Source organism: Molossus molossus, unplaced genomic scaffold (genome assembly GCF_014108415.1).
Source record: "Molossus molossus isolate mMolMol1 unplaced genomic scaffold, mMolMol1.p scaffold_m16_p_15, whole genome shotgun sequence".
Taxonomy (NCBI): Eukaryota; Metazoa; Chordata; class Mammalia; order Chiroptera; family Molossidae; genus Molossus; species Molossus molossus.
Window position 1 is genome coordinate 49651494 of NW_023425350.1, and position 17907 is coordinate 49669400.

Sequence of the window (17907 nt, forward strand, 5' to 3'; positions counted from 1 at the left end):
CATCCAAGCTTAGCAGAAAAAATACTAAGATCAATTAGCTCTGTCTGCCACGGGTGAGGGTAGTAACACGGAAGCTGCCTATGAGCTATTCCTGGCTAGGGGATTGCAAAGGCTAGAGGACCTCACAGCAATGTTTCAGATTCTGCCAAGTGGAAAAGCCCTACATATTTCCAGAACAGCAAGTGTCTCAGCTGTTGAAAATGTTTCTCTCTAATTCTACCACTGACTGAGCATCTGCAGTGTGCCAGGCACTATACTATGGTCAGTACTTACATTATTTCATTCAGTCTTTATCATAACACTGCAAGGTGTTATCTCCATTTTGCAGCTGACGATATATAAGTTCAAACAGGTTAAATAACTTGCCCAAGGTCTCCTAGGAAATAAGTGGTAGAGCCAAGATTTGAATGGAGATCTGCTGTGAAGCCCAAAGCCAAGGATCCCGCCATAAATCCTACTGCCTCCTTGGGATTAGAAGACACAAAGGAAGAGTCAGGGAGCAGGAATCCTTGGCATTTGCTGCCAAGCCTTACAGCAAAGTCCTCAAACTGCCCATCATTCTTTTTGGCTCCTGACAGCTTCAGCTAATTGTCTGCCATTAGGCAGTTGAGATTTTTAATTACAGTTATATTCAGCTGAGCTGAAATCTCAGCTAATTACAGTTGAAATTGAGGACTAAGAGTACGTTTCAAAGGTCACCCAGTAGGTTTTTTTTTTTGTTTGTTTTTGTTTTTTTGAGTATATGTCTGTTTTTTAATGTTAAGTAAGTAAAATGTGTATATGACTGAAAAAATAAAATACTATTTGAAATGACTTACATTGAAAATCTATGAGCCCCCTGAGCTCCCCAGTCCTGCTTCCCAGAAGCAAGTACTTTAATCATTTTGTTTTTATTTCTCCTGGTGGTTACTTTCAATCTCTATATAATAGATATATAGCTCTATTTCTTGATTTATTATCTTTAGGCTGTATATACTGACTTCTGTTGGGATAGATGAAGATGTAACTCACCTATGCCATCGCTACCATCCTACCTTCCTCATCCCAATTTAGTTACATCCCCTTTTTTACTTCTTCCGCTCAACATTTGTAACTTCAAGTGGCATATTAGAGCCTCATTTTGTGTTCCACTCACTGTTCACAGCCATTTCCTTATTCCTCTCTTCCATTCCCTAACCTCTGTCAGAGATACCTGTAATGTGTACGTTATCAAGATAAATAATATTTAGAGTTTCTTTGGAATCATAGTTAACTCCTCCATGAATTATACAAGTAAATCCTAAAACCTGCAAACCAGAAAATAACATCTTTGCATCTATTCAAATGGATTCTCCTTCATCACATTCCATCAATGGCTCAAAATCGTGCCAGAGATGAGACTCATGTCTTTTTTATACAGTGTTGCTATTGATGTTTTCATGAACTCTTTGTTTCTTTTTTCTTATTTTTTGTAAAATCATACTAGTCTCACAATGTTCAAAGTTTTCACTATACAGCTTACCCTATAAGTTCCCCTGTCTCCCCACATTGCCAAGACCTCCTGCACAGCATCTATGTCTTTTCTCTCTAGTTGAGACTAATTTCTCCTGAGTCCTGAGGCCCAGTTGGCAGGCTAGGATTTCTGTTTGCATTTCTTCCACATTGAAGCCTTTGTCTCCTTTGACTTCCTCTTTCTTAGTTTACTCCTTTGATTTTCTTTTTCTTTCTGAAACACATTTTCTAATAGCTTCCCTAGAGTGCATGGTCATAATCTTTCTGACTTCTAGAAAAAAAATCTTTACTCTGACCTCAAATTTGATTGAAAGATTAGCTAGGTATAGAATTTTAGAACAAAAATCACGATCATTCCAAAATGGCAGCAGAGTGAATGGAAGCTACACAGACCATCTCCCAGGACCAAACTGGAATTACAACTAAAATGAAGACAAATCGTCTGGAAAAATAAACAGAAAAGTAGCTTGCGAGGACCATATAACCAGGGACACTGACTCAATCCTGGTAGGATTGCAGAGGCACGAGAGCAGGGCTGGAAGCCCACGGATGGCAGCGGCCTTAGCTGTGAGCAGCACCCTCGGGGTTAAAGACCCAAGTGGCTCCACAGTGCAGAGCTGGGACAGACACTAAAATAGCCACAGCCACTCACCTTGGGCTCCAGCAGAGGGAAGGCCACTGGACTGGAACTGTGTAGGGACACTCGGGATTTGGAGGGTGCTAAGAGCCTTTGCTGAGTGGCAGCCACGCAGGACGGTGACCATCTTACTCCTTCCCAGAGCTCTGGGGAGAGGCAGCGGCCTCTCCCTCGGAGATTCAACCCCACCCAGTGGGCCATTAAATGCAAATTGAGGCTCATTAACAACCAACATCTGCCCCACCCTCAGGAAATCCCCTTACACTGAACAACTGAGGGAGTTTTTCATTCAACTGAGAACCCAAGGCTCTTCAAGTAACCACTACTAATAGCCTCCAGGTAAAAAGCTAGAGGATAACTGAACTATTCCTGGGCTTGCAACTCTGCCCAGGAAAGAAAGACTTGACAGTGGTGTTTAACGGGAGTCCTCCCACACTCATCCAAACCCAGGAGAGGGAGCCAGAAATAGCAGAATTCCAACACCCACAGGGAAAATTTGGCAGGCTCCAAAGCCAACTGTGATAGCCAAAATAGTGAAACAAAGAAACAAAAGCCAAATGAAAGAACAAGAGACCTCTACCGAAGATTAGATAAATGAGGAGCAGTTAAGCAAGTTAACAGAGCTAGAATTCAGAGCCATGATCTTGAGGAAGCTCAACAGCATGAGTAAGGACATCAACACCATGAGTAAATTCATAGAATTGTTGAAAATCAACCAATTGGAAATGAAAAACCACCAAGAAGTAATGAAGACTGACATATCAGAAATAAAAACACATTGCGACTTCCGGTCAAGATGGCGGGTAGGTAAACACGGTATCGCGTCCTCCCACAACCACATCAAAGTTACAACTAAACTACAGAACAACCATCATTCAAAACCGCCTGAAATCAAGCTGAATGGAAGTCCTACAACTACGGAATTAAAGCAGCAGCCACATCCAGACTGGTAGGAGGGGCGGAGGCGTGAGGGGCAGCAGTGAGACGGGCTGGTCCCACACCCAAGTGTGGCGGATAAAAATCAGGAGGACACCTCGCTAGGAAGGTCCTTCCTGAGGACCCAGGGGTCCCCGTCCCACACCAGGTGCCCCCCTCAGGGTTCCAGTGCCAGGAAGAGAATCCCCATAACTTCTGGCTGGAAAAACCACCAGGAACTGAGGCTCAGGGAAGCTGAAGCGGCTGGAGCCCCAGGCAGCTCCTTAAAGGGCCCGCGCACGGACTTATTGGACTCTCTCCCTCTAAGCTTGGAGGGGAGGCAGCTCAAGGGGCGCCAGAGACATACAGGAAAGAACTGAGCTTTTTGGCACTGGAGCGAGAGCTGGAGAGGGGGCTTTCTCAAGGAAAAACGTACTGTCAGAGCCCTTGTTCCTTTGGTGAGCCCTTCCCTGGGGCGGCAGACAGCCGCCATATCTGGGACTCCAGCAACCTGGCTCACACTGGTAGCCCCACCCTGGTGACTCCCTGAGGCCCCTCCCCACCCAACTTTCAGGCCCACCTAAGCTGTTGCCACTTGCTTAACCACAGGATTGGCCTGTCTTGGATTCTGCTTCAGGTTTTTCCTAAATTCTTTCAAACGAGCAGCATCTGGTCTCAGCTAGCCAAATACTACTCGTTAAGTAATACACAGAAACAAACACAGGGAAGCAGCCAAAATGAGGAGACAAAGAAACAGGTCCCAAATGAAAGAATAGAACAAAACCCCAAGATAAGAACTAAGCAAAATGGAAATGAGCAACCTAACAGATGCTGAGTTCAAAATATTGCTTATAAGGATGCTCAATGAACTCAGTGAGAACCTCAGTGAACTTAGTGAGGGCCTCAAGAGCATTAAAAAGGGCCAACCAGAAATGATGGATGCACAGTCAGAATTGAAGAAGGCATTAACTGAAATAAAGAATAATTTACACAGATTCAATAGTAGAGTACATAAATCCAAGAAGCAAACCATCGATTTGGAATATGAGGAAGCAAAAAACGCCCAATCAGAACAGCAAAAAGAAAAAAGAATCCAAAAACATGAGGATAGTGTAAGGAGCCTCTGGGACAACTTCAAGCATGTCAACATTCGCATCTTGGGGGTGCCGGAAGGAGAAGAGAGAGAACAAGAAATCAAAAACCTGTTTGAAACAATAATGGCAGAAAACTTCCCTAACTTGGTGAAGGAAACAGACATACAAGTCCAGGAAGCACAGAGAGTCCCAAACAAGATGAACCCCAAGAGGCCCACACCAAGATGCATCATCATCAAAATGCAAAAGGTTCAAGACAAAGAGAGAATCTTGAAAGCAGCAAGAGAAAGGCAGCTAGTTACCTACAAGGGAGTTCCCATAAGGCTGTCAGCTGATTTCTCAAAAGAAACTTTGCAGGCTAGAAGGGAGTGGCAAGAAATATTCAGAGTGATGAAAAGCAAAAACCTACAACCAAGATTACTCTGTCCTGTAAAGCTGTCATTTAGAATCGATGGCCATATAAAGACTTTCCCAGGCAAGAAAAAGTTAAAGGAGTTCATGACCACCAAACCATTATTATAAGAAATGATGAAGGGTCTTTTTTAAGAAAAAGATAAAATATATGAACAAACAAAATGGCAATGAATACATATCTATTGACAATGGAATCTACAAACAAAATGAACAGGTAGAACAGAAACATTCTCATAGATACAGAGAACATTTTGTTGGTTGCCAGATGGGAGGGGGGTTGAGGAAATGGGTAAAAAAGGTGAAGGGATTAAGAAGCACAAATTCATTGCTAGACTGACAAACCTCAAAGAGAAAGGGGTTGGGGGGGTGGGATAAACCAAAGAACTTATATGCATAACCAATGGATACAGACAATAGTGTGGGAAAAAGCGGGAGGGGGGCGGGAGTGGGGAGGAGGAGGTCAAGGGGGGAAACATGAGGAACATCTGTAATACATTCTACATTCAACAATAAAAATTGAAAAAAAAAAAAAAAAAGAACACATTGGAAGGACTAAACCGTAAATTGAGGAAGCTGAGGACTGGATCTCTGAATTAGAAGACAGAGTAGAGCCCTGGCCGGTTTGACTCAGCGGTTGGAGCATCGACCTGCGGTCCAGAGAGACCCGGGTTCGGTTCCCACTAAGGGCATGTACCTCGGTTGCAGTTTGTCCCTGGTCCTGGTTGGTCGTGCGGGTGGCAGCCACTCGATGTGTCCCTTTCATGTCGATGTTTCTCTCTCTCTCTCTCTCTCTCTCTCTCTCTCTCTCTCTCTTCCTCTCCCTCCCTCCCACTCTATCTGTACAAAAAATGGAAAAATGTCCTTGGGTGAGGATAAAAAAAAAAAAAAGACAGAGTAGAAAAAATCAACCAATCATAAAACCAAAAGGAAAAAACAATTTAAAAACAAGAAGACAGCTTAAGAGAACTGTGGGACAATTGGAAATGTAATAATATTCGCATCATAGGAATCCCCAAAGTAGACAATGAACAAGGGTTAGAGAATATATTTGAAGAAATAGTGACAGAAAACTTCCCTAATTTGGTGAAGAAAGAACGCATTCAAGTTCAAGAAGCACAAAGAGCCCCTAGTAAGAAGAACCCAAAGAGGCCCACACCAAGACACATAGTAATTAAAATGCCAAAAATTAGCCCTGGCCAGTTTGGCTCAGCGGTTAGAGCTTCGGCCTGTGGTCCAGAGAGACCCAGGTTCGGTTCCCACTAAGGGCACGTACCCCGGTTGCAGATTGTCCCCGGCCCTGGTTGGGTCATGTGGGTGGCAACCACTCCATGTGTCCCTTTCACATTGATGTCTCTCTCTCTGTCTCTCTCTCTCTCCCCCCCCCCCATTCTATCTGAACAAAATATGGAAAAATGTCCTTGAGTGAGGAATAAATAAATAAATAAATAAATAAATAAATAAAATGCCAAAAATTAAAGACAAAGAGAGAATCCTAAAAGCAGCAAGAGATAAGCAACAGGTTACCTACAAAGGAAACCCCATAAGGTTCTCAGCCGACTTCTCAACAGAAACACTACAGGCCAGAAGGAAAAGGCACGAAGTAATCAAGGTCATGAGAAACAAGGATCTGAATCCAATACTACTCTACCCAGCAAGGCTATCATTCAAAATAGAAGGTCAAATAAAGAGCTTCCCAGACAAAAAAAAAAAAAAAAAAAAAAGGCTAAGGGAATACATTAGCACCAAACCAGCACTGCAAGAAATGCTAAAAGGACTGCTGTAATTAATAGAAGAAATAGGAAGAAAAATATAACCACACTAAACAAAATTGGCAATAAATAAGTACATATCAATAATCATCTTAAATGTAAATTAATTAAATGCTCTGATAAAAAGACACAGGGTAGCTGATTGGATAAGGAAGCATCACTTATATATATATATGTTGTTTACAAGAGACCCACCTCACAAGAAAAGACTCACATAGTTTGAAAGTGAAGGGATGGAAAAATCTTGCAAGCAAACGGAAAGGAAAAAAATCTGGGGTAGCAATACTCATATCTGATAAAATCGATTTCAAATTGAAGGCCATAACCAGAGACCAAGAAGACCACTACATAATATTGAAAGGATCTATCCAACAGGAAGATATAACCTTGATAAACATATATGCACCCAATATAGGAGCACCAAAATATATTAAAAATCTTCTGGAGGACTTAAAAGAGAAATTGACAGCAATACAATCACAGCAGGGGACTTCAACACCCTACTGACATCACTGGATAAATCCTCTCAACAAAAAATTAGCAAGGAAACAAAGACTCTAAATGAAGCACTAAACTAATCGATTTAATAGATTCTCTACAGAGAATTACACCCAAAACTACAGAATTCACAGTCTTCTCAAGTGCACATGGGACATTCTCAAAGATAGACCACATGTTAGGACACAAACTAAATGTCTACAAGTTCAAGAAGATTTAAATCATATCAAGCATCTTCTCAGATCACAATGGCATGAAACTAGGAATCAATTACAGCAAGAACATGCAAAGACATTTGAACACATGGAGGCTAAATAGCATGTTATTAAACAATGAATGGGTCACTGAGGAGATCAAGGAAGAAATTAAAAACTTCCTGGAAACCAATGAAAATGAACACACAACAACACACAATCTATGGGATGCAATGAAAGCAGTTCTGAGAGGGAAGTTCATAGCACTACAGGCCTACCTCAAGAAACAAAAAAAAAGTTCTAATAGACTATCAAACCTCACAACTTAAAGAACTAGAAAGCAAACAAAAAGAAAACCCCAGAGCAAGTAGAAGGAAGGAAATAGTAAAGATCAGAGCAGAAATAAATGACATAGAGACCAAAAAACAATTCAAAGGATCAATGAAACAAAGAGCTGGTTTTTTGAAAAGATAAACAAGATTGATGGACCCTTAGCTAGACTCACCAACAAACAAAGAGAGAGAACCCAAATGCACATAATCAGAAATGAAAGAGGAGAAATAACAACTGACACCACAGAAATACCAAAGATTGTTAACAACTACTATGAACAATTATATGGCAACAAATTCACCAATCTACGTGAAATGGACAAATTTCTAGAAACACATAGTCTCCCAAAACTAGACCAGGAAGAGATAGAAAACTTGAACAGACCAATAACAATTAAGGAAATTAAAGAGGTAATCAAGACTCTCCCAACAAACAAAAGTCCAGGCCCAGATGGCTTCATGGGGGAGTTTTACCGAACATTCAAAAAAGAACTAACACCCATTCTCCTCAAACTATTTCAAAAAATTCAAGAAGAAGGAAGATTTCCAAACTCGTTGTATGAGGCCAGCATAATTCTAATTCCAAAACCAGAAAAAGACACTACAAAGAAAGAAAACTACAGGTCAATATCCCTGGTGAACAAAATACTAGCAAATCTGATCCAGCAATACATCAACAAAATTATTCACCATGACCAAGGGGATTCATCTCAGGGATGCAAGGCTGGTACAATATCTGCTAATCAATAAATTTCATACACCAAATAAATAAAATGAAGAATAAAAACCACATGATTATATCAATTGATGCTGAAAAAGCATTTGACAAAATCCAGCATTTATTTCTGATAAAAATGCTCAGCAATGTGGGAATAGGGGGATCATATCTTGACATAATAAAGGCCATATATGAAAGACCTACAGCCAACATCATACTCAGTGGGCAGAAACTAAAAGCATTTCCCTTAAGAACAGGAACAAGACAAGAATGCCCACTTTTGCCACTCTTATTTAACATAGTACTGGAAGTCTTAGCCACAGCAATCAGATAGAAAGAAAAAATAAGAGGGATCCAAATTGAAAAGGAGGAAGTAAAACTGTCATTATTTGCAGATGACATGATATTATACATAGAAAACCCTAAAGACTCCATCAAATATCTACTAGACTTAAATGAATTTGGCAAAGTAGCAGGATACAAAATTAACATCAAGAAATCGACGGCATTCTTATACACCAATGATGAACTCACAGAAAGAGAAACTGAAAATACAATCCCATTTACTATTATGGCAAAAAAATTAAGATACCTAGGAATAAACTTAACCAAAGAAGTAAAGGACCTATTTGCAAAAAACTACAGGACATTGAAAAAAGAAAGAGGAAGATATAAAAAAAGTGGAAACACATACCTTGTTCATGGATTGGAAGAATTAACATCATTAAAATGTCCATATTACCCAAAGCAATCTATAGATTCAATGCAATCCATATCAAAATACCAATGTCGTATTTCACAGAACTAGAATAAATACTTCAAAAGTTCATATGGAACCAAAAAAGACCCCGAATAGCCACAGCAAATCTTGAAAAAGAAGGACAAAGTAGGTGCGATCACAATACCAGATATCAGGTTATAGTACAAAGCTACTGTAATCAAAACAGCCTGGTACTGGCATAAGCATAGACATATAGACCAGTGGAACAGAACAGAGAACCCAGAAAAGGACCCAAGACATTATGCTCAATTAATATTTGACAAAGGAGGCAAGAGCACACAATGGAGTAAAGACAGCCTCTTTAATAAATGGTGTTGGGAAAATTGGACAACTACATACAAAAAAATGAAACTAGACCATCAATTTACACCATACACAAAAATAAACTCAAAATGGATAAAAGACTTAAATGTGACCCGTGAATCCATAAAAATCCTAGAAGAAAATGTAGGCAACAAAATTTCAGACTGATATCATATGCAGCAGAATTTTCACTGATACATTACCTAAGGCAACAGAAACATAGAAAAAAATGAACACATGGGACTACATCAAACTAAAAAACTTCTGCACAGCAAAAGAAACAACCATCAAAATGGAAAGGCAACCCACTGTATGGTAGAGCATCATTGCCAATGATACATCAGATAAGGGGTTAATTTCCAAAATATATAGAGTACTCATACAACTCAACAAAAGGAAGACAAAGAACCCAACTGAAAAAATGGGCAGAGGACCCAAAAGACACCTCTCCAAACAGGACATACAAATGGACAGGAGACATATGAAAAAATGCTCAACATCACTAATCATCAGAGAGATGCAAATTAAAACAACAATGAGCTATCACCTCACACCTGTCAGAATGGCCGCCCTCAACAAATCATCAAACAAGTGTTGGCGAGGGTGTGGAGAAAAGGGGACTCTAGTACACTGCTGGTGGGAATGCAGACTGGTGCAGCCACTATGGAAAACAATATGGTGTTACCTCAAAAAATTAAAAATTGAACTGCTATTTGACCCAGTGATCCCACTTCTAGGAATATACCCTAAGAAGCCTGAAACACCAATCAGAAAGAATATATGTACCCCCATGTTTATAGCAGCACTACAATAGCTAAGATCTGGAAACAGCCCAAGTGTCCATCAGTAGACAAATGCATAAAAAGTGGTGGTACATATACACAATGGAGTACTATGCAGCTGTAAGAAAGAAAGATCTCTTATCCTTTGAGACAACATGGAGGGACCTGGAAAGTATTATCCTAAGCGAAATAAGCCAAGCAGAAAAAGACAGATGCCATATGATCTCACTTATTTGTGGAATATAATGAACATAACAGTCTGAGGAATAGGGTAGACCCAGAGACGTGGAAGTAGGGTACAGACTGACAACCCTCAGAAGAGGGGGTGGTGGGGGGAAGGAAGAGATAAACCATAGATCTTATATGCATGTACGCATAACCAATGGACATGGACACAAAGCTGGGGATGGGGTGGGGGGATGGGGAGGAGGGTGTCAATGGGGTAAAACAGGAGAAATATCTGTAACAAAAATAAAATAAATTAACTAAAAAATCACATTCACTCAGACTTCGAAAGGATTGCTTCATGTGTTCTAGCATCCACTGTTTCTGTTAGGAAGTTTAAGCCAGACTGATTGCTATGATCTAAATGTCTGTGTCCCCCCAAAATGCATATGTTAAAATCCTAATGCCCAATGTGATGGTATTAGAAGGTAGCGTTTTGGGGAGGTGCTTGGGTCATGAGTGTGGAGCCCTCATGAATGGAATTATTGTCTTTATTAAAGAGGTGCCAGAGAACTTGCTAGTCCCTTTCCACAACATGAGGATACAAAGAGAAGGGGCCAGAGTTGAGCCAGGAGAAGGTCTCACCAAAATGCAACCAGGCTGGCACCTTGGTCTTGGGCTTCTTCCCATCTCCAGAAGTGTGAGAAATAAATGTGTGTTGTTTATATCCTACCCAGTCTCAGCTATTTTGTTAGAGCCGCCCAAACAGACTAAGACACTAATTCTTGTGTCTTTCAACGTTGTTAGCTTTTTCTCTCAGGAAACTTTTAAGACCTTTCTCTTCATTGAAGCAAAATTTTATGAGTATTTGTCTTGGTGTGGATCTTTTTTTTTTTTTTTTTAACCTCTTCCATTCAACACCTAGTAGGCCTCTTTAATCTGAAGACTTAGATCTCCCTCTAGTTCTGGGTAATTTTCTTTTCTTATTTCTTTAATGATTTCCTCTCCTCTGCTTTTTTGTGTCCACTCAGGAGCCCTACGAAAGCCCATGCATTATTCCGAGGCTGCAGTCCTGGACTGATCCTCTTACCTTTTCATATTTAAGAAGGAAGCAGCAGAGCAAGTGACCAGGAGCTCTGCAAAGAAAGGTTTCGCTTATCAACTGACAGGTTTTGCTTCAAGTGAACAGGTGGGAAACCAGCCATAACATTTCGAACCCCTTTATGACAGAAAGAAAGAGCCTCACTCTGACGGAGTAACCCTCACACTAGTCCTCCCAAAGGGTATGTTCAACATGTTTAGAAAAGATTCAGCTTGAGGACAAGGACTGTTTCAGGTCGCACAGAGAAGATGAAGGGAGCGGTTTCAACAGTTCCAAAGATCTTCGATTTGTCTTCTGTTTTCTTTTTTTTATTTTAGGGAGAGAGAGATGAAAACATCAATGAGAGAGAACATTGATTGGCCACCTCCTGCATGCCCCCCACTGGGGATTTGGCCCACAATCTGGGCACATGCCCTGACCAGGAATCAAACCGGTGACCTCTTGGTGCATGGGTCGGTTCTCAACCACTGAGCCACACCAGCCGGACAGGTCGTCTTCTGTTTTCTTTTTTTTTTTATCCTCACCCGAGGATATTTTTCCATTTTTTGTACAGATAGAGTGGGAGGGAGAGAGAGGAAGGGAGAGAGAGAGAGAGAAACATCGACGTGAAGGGACACATCAAGTGGCAGCCACCCGCACGACCAACCAGGGCCGGGGACAAACTGCAACCGAAGTACGTGCCCTTAGCGGGAACCGAACCCGGGTCTCTCTGGACCGCAGGCCGACGCTCTAACCGCTGAGCCAAACTGGCCAGGGCTCGTCTTCTGTTTTCAACCCCACTTCCTGCTCCCAACCTCTGCCACACGTGCTGTCTCCAAGGACTGAGCCTTCCTATCATTCTTTTGAGAGTGAATGTTCTCCTTTTGCTAAAGCCCGGGTGCACAGTCTTTTATTAGCCAATTGTTTCCCATTTTCTTCTTTCCAGATATTTGTTGAAAGATATGAACCACCGCTACCCCCATAGTATACATTTAGTCCTTTTAGTCTTTATAAGTTTATTGGTTTTTTTGTTTTGTTTTTTTAAATCTACACTGTAACTTTAATGTCCTCTTAGTGAGAGAGAGAGAGAATACTTCTTCCATCTTGAACTAAAGTCCACACGATGGTTTCCAAGCAGTTCTCCACGAAGCCAGGGTTGGGAGAGGGTCACAGAAAGAGCAAAGACAGGACCAAAACAAGAGATGGGCAGATGAGAGATTGTCACTTCGGCTAGAGCCCTTTGCTTTCACTGCTGTGCTTCTGCAGATTTTGCTCGATTCGATTGTCCTACAAGAAAGAAAGAATTATTTAAGACAAAATTTAATCAAGTGCTAAAATAAGTGGTCCAGAAAATGAACTTTCAAGTGTGGGCTAGACTATTCAGAGAAGAGCACGTGGAGAGGTCGGACGTGTAGAGAGCTCTGGGGCTGAACAGGAATGTTGGCACCAGATTCTACAGGACCTTTGGAGCTCACCAGGTCTTGTGTTAACAAGTCTGGGCTCTATCCTAAACATAAAGGAGCAATTAGATGGCTTAAAACAAGGAAGGAAAAGGAATTGATGTGTGTTTTCAAAAGGTCATCGTGACTTCAGAGCATAGATGTGATCATCTGCAAGTGGGCAAGGACCTTGCACATTTTCTCTCACCTGATCCTTACCACACGCTGTGGAGGTAGGACAGGCAGGCATTACTGCTATTCCTGGTTCACAGGTGAGGAAACTGAGGTTCAGAGAAATTGTATCGTTGGTTTGAAGTTACATCAGTAGTAAATGTCAGAGTCAAGGCAGGAATCTGCCTTTCTGAACTCCTTTGGTAAAGGATCTGTTGTGAAAGAGTAGCATTTGCCCAAACCTGACCAGTCAGTGTCAGAGCCCAACCTGGGGGAGCATGCCACCCTCCAGGCCCATTCCCTGCACACTCAGGACCTCCTACCGCTAACGCCACGAGAGTCTTGTATCCCAGTGACACCAGGTCACCTAGGTACTGAAGGGTAAAATGTAGAAGGAAGACAATAGTGTGAATTCGTCATCTACTATGTACCCTTCCTTTTCTTCCAAAATCCTTTAATGAATACTATACTAGTGTGAATAATGCCCCTCCCCGCCCCCCAATAAATTATGTCCACCTGGAACTTCAGAATGTGACCTTCTTTAGAAATAGGGTCTTTGCAGATTTAATTGGTTAGCATGGGGTCACACTGGAGCAGGATGGGCCCTAAATCCAATGACTGGTATTTTTAAAAGGAAGCCATTTGAAGAGACGCAGGGGAAAGAAGGGCCATATCTTGGTGGTGAAGACAGAGATCAGAGTGATGCATCGACAAGCCAAGGAGTGTCGAGGACTGCTGGGAGCCACCACAGGCTAGGCCTAGACAAGGAGGGACTCCATGCGGGCTCCAGAGGGCGCATGGCCCTGCTGACACCTTGATTTCAGAGCTCAAGACTCCAGAGCTGTGACGGAACACATGTCCGCTGTTTGAGCACCCTGGTTGTAGTCATGTTACAGCTTCCCTGTAGGACATTAATACGAATAGTGAATTCTTGCCCAAGAAAAGAACAAAAGGAAAAGAAGTAATAAGTTGCATCTAAAATAATCACAAAAGCCCGGCTGGTGTGGCTCAGTTGGTTGAACATCGTCCCAAGCACCAAAAGGTCACTGGTTCAATTCCTGGACAGGGCGTGTGCCCAGGTTGCGGGTTCAGGGTACATGTGGGAGGCAATGACTCCCTCTCTCTCTAATCAATTCTTTTAAATGGTCACAAAAAAAATGACAAAACATAGGAAAGAATAAATAGAAATATTAAAAACTGACTCTTTATTTTGGTGTAATGACAGATTTTTTCCTGGGTGCTGGGTTTATAAAATAAGAATGATATCAGCTGAAAACACAGGTTCTGAGAGAGAAGGGATGCTGAGAGCTGAGTCCAGGAAAACTGACCCTTCCCCACCAAGTCATTTTTTTTTTTTTAATCCTCACCTGAGGACATTTTTGCATTATCTTCAGAGAGAGAGAGAGAGAGAGAGAGAAACATCAATGTAAGAAAGACACATCGAGTGGTTGCCACCCACATGACCCCAACGGGGGCCGGGGACAAACTGCAACCAAGGTACACGCCCTTAGCGGGAACCGAACCCAGGTCTCTCTGGTCTGTGGGCTGACGCTCTAACCTGTTAGCCAAACCGGCCAGCGCCCAACAGGCCATTCTTGTACATTGGTTCCGGGCCTCCAGACTGCTGCTGCACACTGTGGAAGCCACCATTTCTAACACAGAACACACCATGGTGGCACTTGACTAGCCTCGCCTCGATTTATCCTCAGACATCCTTGACTGGCAAATCCCAAGCTCTCAATTACCATGTTGCCCATCAGACTAACCCCGAGAGGCACGTATTAGCCTCCTTCCAGAAGCCATGTGCTGTCCAGGGAAGCTTTGGGCCAGATGATCTGTAAGGTCCCTTCCGATGTTTGAGTTACCAGTTCTTTGCCTCTATGTCTCGGCTTTCCTAGTCAATGAAATTCTGTTTCCTGAGCCCCAGCTAAGCCCAGGAGTAAACACACTTTAGAGCAAAGCAAAACTCTTCTTTGTCCTGGCTTTTCGCCCATGCCAAGCCGAGTGAACAAAAGTCCAAAGGTGATTCATATTTGCCTTGGTAGAGAGACATCAGGCATATAGGCACGTACACGTCCTTCTCTCCCACACACACACCCCGGCCGCGTGCCTCTTACCAAGGCCTTACTGGCTCAGACCTGGCCAGCGGGCATCCTAATGGGTGTGGGAGGAGGGAAGGAGAGCAAGAGTAAACCTCCTCACAGGTAACCACAAAGCGGGAACAGATCCAAGATTAAGCTCTCAGGACCATACTGCATTTAATTGCCCAAAATAGGCTCCTCAAGTTATCTGTCATAGATGACCCAAAACAAAGCAAACATTGTAAAATTGTCCCTTGTAATCTAAAGTGAGGAAGAGAGAACTTACTGAACTGAGAACCAGGAGATGGGGGCTAAAATCCACCCGACTGCCAATTGCTAACCATGTGACCTTCGACATGGCACAGCCTCGGTTGACAAAGGGTTAAGTCATCCAAAGGGGCATCTCTACAATTCCTCATGCAAGGGGCAAATCCCTCCACCATCTTCCCTCAGTTCCCGGACACCCCACGGCTCTCATACTCCCCCAGTGCTGTCCTCACACATCGGCATTTGCATATTCTGCCTTTGCACAGGCTGTTCCCTCCCTCTGGAATGCCCTTCCCAGCCCCATCCGTCCCTGAGTGGTCAAACCCAACCCTCCTCCAAGACTAAGTCCACAGGATTCTATAAAGCTGGACTCCTTCTGGATCCTTTCCGTTTGAAATCATCTCATTCTTCAGCTCCTGTAGCACTCTGCCTGTGACGAAATGTGACTCTATCTCATATTTTAGTTAATTGAGATATATTTGTTAACAGCCCTCTCCTGAGCTTCCAGAAGGCATGTTCTGCACCTTATTCATCTTTGAACTCCCTGGCACTCCTAGCCCCAAAAACCTACGGAAGTTGCCCAAGGACACAGAACTCATCAGTTATAGTTCTTGTCACTGTGGTTCTTCTTTCATTTTTATTTTGGGCCAGAGTCCCAGGAAACTAATAAAATTGGTTCGTGCAAATAATTCCATGTCACGTGACAAAGAAAATTGCACACGCATATTACACACTGTGGGATGCATTAACGACTGTGTTTTGAAAAAGACACCCGCCCCTTATCATTTGGACAAGCCTAATTCTGGGGAGCAGACGTGGGGTGTGTGACTGCTTCCATCGAAGGACCAGGCAAGTGTACCAGGGCTGGGGCTGGATTCTCTGCGTGCTCCTCAGAGGAACATCTGTGGGTTGCTTTGGAAGCTCAGTGTGGTAGGAAGAAGGAAATGTTTGCTCAACAGCCATTTAAAACAAAAAAACACTCCCCCTCCCAGTCCGCCCCTTACCCGTGCAGCCTGAGTTAAGGTTGGAGGGTTAGAACATTTCTTGAAGAATAATGGTTTTGTTTGCCTTTGGAGTCATGACCTGCTTCTTCTAATTAAGACAAACATTATACTTCAGTACAACATGAAGAAGTGAGGAAAGTGAGGCGGTTTTGAAAAATGAAGCTCTTTCGTAAATTACTTAATCCTGTTTGTTTGCTTTCCCAGGTGCTGCAGCCGCTCCGCCTTGAAGCCCAACATGGTGAGCACCATCTATTTGCCCTCTAAGGACAGACCGAGATTATTTTTAGGGCCATCTCTGTGATTAAAAGCTAAGAAGCAGCCATAAATTACCCAGCAGAGCCATCTATTTACAAATGTCATAAATAATCGTAAACATTATACATATCCATAAATAAGTAGCGCACAGCTCACCCTTTTCCAGCAGTCGGACAAAGCCAGACAGGAGGCCACCACGTGGCCCCCTCTGCGGACCGGCACCTGCCTGGCGTGAGCCCCACTCCGGCTGGAGCAGTCCGGCTACTCTCCGGGCGGCCTCAGAAAAATCGACTCGGTTGCAGTCCCATCCTAATGCTCCACATTAAATGCTAGTAATCAAACACCATTAATCACCCCACAGGGCCTAATATTGATTTGCATCTTGGGATTTCTAGCATTTGAGAGCCCTGCTCTGACATCAGCCCGTGGCATCAGCTGGCCCCCTGGCTTCACCATTCACCAGCCAAGCCACTTAAAGGAAGTTATTAAAATTCTCTCGGCCTCGGTTTCTGTGTGTGTAAACAGGAATGACAATAGTGCCTCCCCCTGAGATTGAGTTAAGGAGTAAATTAGACAATGCATATAAATCATTTAGCACAGCGCTTGACAGATAAAAACCAATCAGGGAAAGAAATGCTCACTGTTTTTATTCCTCAAATATGTTTTGTGCCCAGAACAGACCTTGACCTGCTTTGCTGTAGCTTAGAAAACAAGTAAGGATGGAGAAGGACACACAGACACACACACAGACACACATTGGAGACTGTGAGTGAACAGTGTAGTTCCTGGTAACATCTGGCTGGGAACACCTATGACATGATCATGTTGCAGCACGCAGGCAGCGTGCACCCTAACAGCAGAGCCTGAGACAAAGGCTTGAGCGCGGTTGTCTGCTTGGGGGTGCTACCGCAGGAGGAACTAGTGGGAGGAAAAGGAAAGAGCCAACACAAGGATGCATTATTGAGGTGGCCACCGTTATATGAGACTGGGTGCTGGATCCCATGGGACCATATGGGTGCCCCTGTTGTCCACCAGGGAAGAGAGAAAGCATTGCTCCATCTGCTCCTGTTGCCCAGTGGACAAGGACCGTCCCATGGAGCAGAACCTTCTGCACAGTTTTGGGTTGCCCATGCATGAGAGCCCCCAACCAGTTCGGGCAGGAACCCCACACTGCAGCAGCAGAGAAGGTGCACAGCGAGGAGCACAGCACAGGCCTGAGGATTACGCCCGTGAAACTGGCGGAAATCTGTGCTGAACTGGCCGGCACAGCCGTGACTGGAAGGCGAGATAAAGCCAAAAGGATGTCAAGTCATGAGCAGCCCTAATCAACCTGAAGAGGCTGGAACACGCTTAAAGTAGACATCCAGGAGATGAACTATTTTCCGAAACAGGTGCCACCTCCAAACCTATTTGAGTCCATGCCATTGGGTGATTGGGATTTGATTATTGTTCGGTAGCTGACTCAGAATAGCCACCTGTCTAACGTTGACATCCTGGCCTCATCTACTTCACTCTT